The following is a 5,971-nucleotide window of genomic DNA, read 5'->3' as shown; positions in this document are numbered from 1 at the left end:
AAAAAGCCCCAAAACGGTTTTTTGTTTTAATTTAATTTAATTTTATTTGCATTTTAGGTTTTGGGATACATGTGAAGAACATGCAGGATTGTTGCATAGGCACACACATGGCAGTGTGATTTGCTGCCTTCCTCCCCATCACCTACATCTGGCATTTCTCCCCATGCTATCTCTCCCCAATTCCCCACCCCTCCGCTGTCCCTCCCCTTTTTCCCCCCCGACAGACCCCAGTGTGTGATGCTCCCCTCCTTGTGTCCATGTGTTCTCATTGTTCAACACCTGCCTATGAGTGAGAACATGCCGTGTTTGATTTTCTGTTCTTGTGTCAGTTTGCTGAGAATGATGGTTTCCAGGTTCCCATTGATGATAGACTGGACAGGGAAAATGTGGCACATATACACCATGGAATATTATGCAGCCATCAAAAACGATGAGTTCATGTCCTTTGTAGGGACATGGATGAATGTGTTTTCTAGCTTTTTAACATGCATTGTTAAATTATTTATTTGAGGGTTTTCTTCTTTTTATGATGTAGGCGCTTATTGCTGTAAGTTTCCCTCTTAGTACTGCTTTTATCTCATAGCTTTTGGAATGTTGTGTTTTCATGATGACTTGTTTCAACAAATTTTTACATTTTCTTCTTAATTTCTTTATTGGCCCATTGGCTATTTAGTATCATCTTGTTTAATTTCCGTGTATTTGTATAGTTTTCAGTATTCCTCATTATTGATTTGTAGGTTTATTTCATTGTGGTCAGATAAAATGCTTGATATTATTTCAATTTTTTGAATGTTTTAAGACTTGCTTTGTGACTTAACATGTAGCCTATTATTGAGAATAACCCATGTCCTGAGGAAAAGAATGTGTATTCTGCAACTGCTGAATGAAATATTCTGTAAATATCAATTGGGAAGCCATAAGTCCAATATGCAGTCCCCCAGTCACTGTGCTCTCTCTCTACCAAGAGCCCTGATTTCTCTGTGCCCTCTGGCAACTACCACTGAGTGAAGTAGGGTTGGTGCAAACATTCCCTTAGCCAGTCTAACTGGTCTCTCACTAGGTCGTGTGTTCCCCTAGTCCACTGCCTCTGAGTCCAGCTCAGCACTAGGACTTGCTTAGGAATTGCAGTCTTTGTGGGATTTAAGTTTACTTAGATCCCCAGGGTATTCTACCTCTCAGCAGTGAAGCTTGCCAGAACTCAAACTCTTGAGTGCTGAGACAGCAATTCCCCTCTGACTAGGGCTGGTCCGGTTGTTTCCTCCATTGGTGGATATCAGCTGAGTACAGACCAGTTCTGTTTCCTGGTGTGATGGGGCAGCACTTAGTTCAATGTGAAGCCTCACAGTTGCTGCCCTCACCCTCTACAAGGTGCACAGATTCTCTGCACTGCACAAGTATTGCCATGGGATGGGAAAGAAGTGATATTGGTGATTCAAGATTGTCTTTCCTGCTCTTTTCAATGTGTCTTACAGTGATATGAAGTTAAAACCAAGTACTGTGCTTGCTCACCTAATTTTTGGTTCTTCTGATGGCGTTTTTTGTGTGTAGTTGTTAAAATTTGGTGTTCAGGGTGGGGAGCAGGGCTAATAATGTAGGCTCCTATTCATTTATTTTTCTCTGCCCCTTTCTTTTAATTTTAAATAATAACCTAGAAAATTCATAGCTGAAATTCTATTATTTTTTTCCCTGTTTCTATTTCTTTTCTTTCTTTCTTTTTTGACAGTCTTGCTCTGTTGCCCAGGCTGGAGTGTAGTGGTGCAATATTGGCTCACTGCAACCTCTGCCTCTCAGGTTCAAGCCATTCTCATTCCTCAGCCTCTCCAGTAGATGGGACTACAGGTGTGTGCCACAGTGCCTGGCTAACTTGTATATTTTCAGTAGAGATGAGGTTTATCCATGCTGGTCAGGCTGGTCTAGAACACCTAACCTCGGGTGACCCACCCACCTCAACCTTCCAATGGGCTGTGATTACAAGCATGAGCCACCGTGCCCCCACATCCCTGTTTCTATTTCTGTATTTCCATGTTCTTTCTCCCAGCATCAGAGAGGCAATTCTTCTAGTGTATGAAGATTTTTTTTTTTTTACTTTACTTCACTTAGTCATCTTTTGGACTCTATGGTTTACCCTGGTAAAATTACAGCTTTGAGAATGTCAAGAAAGGCCTTTAACTTAAGCTGAGCAATAACTTTTATGCATTTACAAGAATTTAGCATATTGATCCTTTTTCATGGAAAGATTATTGAAGAGAAAAACAAAAACAAACAATAATGTCTTTATTTGTACCATAAACTGGGTGGCTTATAAACAACAGAAATTTATTTCTCCCTGTTTTGAGGCCTTGGAATTTCAAGGTCAAGGGGACAGCAGATTTGCTGTCTGATAAGGGGCTGCTTTCTTGTTCAAAGATATTGCTATCTCACTGTTCCCATGTGGTAGAAGGGGCTTCTTTTTTTTTTTATAAGGGGACAAATCCCATTCATAGGTTCCTGCTCTCATGATTTAATAATCTCCAAAAGGCCTCACTTCCTAATATCATCACTTTTGGAATTCAATTTCAACGTTTCGGGGGAGACACAAAATTCATACCAAATCAAACAATAATAATTACCAAAGTGGAGAAATACATCAGACCTTATCTCTATACCTTTATTTGTAAATCTATACAATTTTATTTTATACATTTTCATTGATTCTTGTGGTCTATTTCTATATTTCTGAGCCAAACTGCCTTAGTATGATTCTAATTTTATCACTTGTAATTATGTGCTTTTCAGCTAGTTAATAATCTCTCAATGCCTCAGTTTCCCATTTGTAAAATGGAAATGCTAATAGTATCTACATCATAAGGTTGTTGTGAAGATTACCTGGGTTCATATATGTACCTACGTGTAAAGCTTTAGAGCACTGTGTAGCATATAGCCAGGACTAGATAAGTATCAACTTTCCAAATCTAAAATGTGTGTGTTTTTATGTTGGTATTCATGTGCATCCTATGGTGGTTAGAAATTAAGGAATTATTTAAAGCTAACTTACACAAAATCACTGATTTAAGATCTGGTATGATTTTACATATTTATTTAAAATTACAATTGTAACTCCCTATTGGATAAGGGCACTTTATCTGATTAAAAAATTGAATACAGGTTTTCCCAAAAAGAGCAGGCACAACAAGGTTATTTAGGCAGGAGTGGAAAATGAGTCACTTAATACAGAATTAGTAAGTGGGATGCCTTAAAGTCATGCTCTCTAGAGGACAGGCAGATATGAATTACCTAATTTTTAAAATATTGTGCATACTGCTAGTTATCACAGAAGAACAAGTTCAAACAATGACATCTGAAGTTTCAGCTTATCACTATAATATTAAGGAATCAAAGTACAGAAGAAAAAAGAAAGACAAAATCTGTTCTAGTTCAGAAATATATCCTATGGATTTGATCATGTTTTCCTATATAACAACCAACAATTTTTATAATACTGAGGATTTTGCAAAATTCAGTACTGTGATATTGTAAAAATATCTTGATTGTTTACAACTGTGATTATATTCACTTGAATGAATACCCCATTTTAGAAATTCCCATTTTAATTAGAGAGTAAGCAATGCAAAACAAAAATTATCAAATTTTGGAGTATGTGGAAATAAAAATATTTTATACTTGAGAGAAGACAGTAGCTAAAATTAATCTCCTTGCTAATTTAAAAAATAAACTATATTCAAATTAAATTCAAATATCCTCCATTGGTTATGGCTTTTAATGGAGACATTACTCTTGGATGTCCAGACCATAAATATTTTCTTAAAAATTTTTAATCAACCTTGAGATACCAAGAATAATAAACGTTATTTTTTTTCTGTGACAAACTGAATTACAGATGTGTTGCTTTGCATTAGCAGGTGATAAGAATAAATAGCTATCAGCACCTTAGAAAACACAAATATAATTACAAGCGTCCCTAATAAATGAAAGAAAACACATTTCAAAAACAATGTGAATTCTAATGAAGAGACAGGAAAACCTGTAATATTGATTTAATTCAAGATGTGGACCCAGAAAATATGAGACAGGTCTTGTTAACTTAGAAAGTTTATTTTGTGAAGGTTGAGGACACACACCCATGACATGGGACATGTCAGGACATCCTGATGACATGTGCCCAAGGTGGTCAGAGCTCACCTTGGTTTTTTACATTTTAGGTAGATATGTGACATCAATCAATATATGTTAAAAAGTGCATTTTTTTAAATCCTTTCCCCATTGCTTGTTTTTGTTAGGTTTGTCAAAGATCGGATGGTTGTAGATATGTTGTGTCGCCTCCTAGGCCTCTGTTCTGTTCCATTCGTCTATATCTCTGTTTTGGTACCAGTACCATGCTGTTTTGATTATTTTAGCCTTGTAGTATAGTTTGAAGTCCAGTAATGTGATGCCTCCCGCTTTGTTCTTTTTGCTTAGAATTGACTTGGCTATGCAAAAAGTACATTGGTTTTGCCTGGAAAGGCAGGACAACTCAAAGCAAAAGCAGAAAGACTTGAAGTAGGGAGGACACTTCCCAGTCACAGATAGGTGAGAGGCAAATGGTTACATTATTTTGAGTTTCTGATTAGCCTTGCCAAAGGAGGCAATCAGATATGCATTTATCTCAGTGAGCTGAGGGATAACTTTGAATAGAATGGGAAGCAGGTTTGCCCTATGCAGTTCCCAGCTTGAATTTTCCCTTTAGCTTAGTGATTGTGGGTGCCCAAGATATTTTTCTTCCACAAAAATAACATTGGTGTATTTATATGGGTAAATAAAAAAGAGCATATCATATCAGAGATTAGCTTTGCCTTCATTAAATATTTCCAATTGGAGATTTTCTTCACTTTGCCCTGTGCCTCTATATTTTCTCTCAATTTCTTCTGCCAGCCTCATGAATATCTATGCTCCATATTCTAATTATAAGCTCTGCTCCAAGTGAAGCTCCTTATACATATTATTGATGCTGATATTACTAAGATCAATAATTGCTTTACCTAAAAGTTATTTACACATTTATATCTATGCTTTAATGAATTTTGTTCATTTACCCCATTACACTGTTTTCCTGTGAACCATGAAGTTCAGAAATATGGAAGAAAGAAAAGATGATGGTCAAAATAAAAGTGCTTCCCCTGATAGATATTTTGATTCTTCTTAGCTTGCTGTTAGGTTTTTCAGCAAGTATTCCCTAAATCTCTAACATTCAATACTCTCACAAGCCTACTTTAAACAGTCTTCACTTCTAACCAGTAAACAGAAAAAATTTCCAAGAGAAAAATAATTCTAAACATTCTCACTTTAAACATGCATTGCTGTTTCTCAGGTGAAGTTCCTAGAATCATAATTTGCAGAAGAGTTTATTTCTCTCAAAACCTTAAGGTATCATATTGATCATATCTCATTAAAAACACATTTTCTTTCAAAGGCTTAAAATGCTAGCAAGCTTGTAGGTTCACGTTTGACTTTATCTTATTCCCTTTGAACTCTTCCAAGTAATTTGATTTCTTAAATTCACCTTGAGCAAACTTTTTTTTTTTTTTTTTGCTATTTGCCAGGAAGCAGCTGCCATACTCCAAGACCATGGTGGGCAACGTGATTTCTCTAAAGATGAATTCATTATTATTATCTGATCACCTCTGGAGTATGAATTCACCATGCTGTATGAATCTAGAAAATTATTCATTAAACCTATTGAGCCTGCAACATGATCAAATACAGATAGTACCTGTATGATACCAACGGAACTGTTGGAGCCAGGAAAATATAGTTCAGTTCACCACAGGATATTCCAATGACTATAAATTAATCAGCTTGCCTTTACTACCTTCTCCAGCTCCCAAGAGAGACAATATAAAGTAGGAAAAAATTGATTTGGGCCTAAGTTTAGAAGTATCTCATTCTTTGTAGATTCAAACTTTATAATGGTAGTTTTAAAAGACATTTTTACAAT

The sequence above is a fragment of the Cebus imitator genome, unplaced genomic scaffold (genome assembly GCF_001604975.1).
Source record: "Cebus imitator isolate Cc_AM_T3 unplaced genomic scaffold, Cebus_imitator-1.0 Scaffold305, whole genome shotgun sequence".
Lineage (NCBI taxonomy): Eukaryota > Metazoa > Chordata > Mammalia > Primates > Cebidae > Cebus > Cebus imitator.
Note: the sequence above shows the minus strand (reverse complement) of the source record.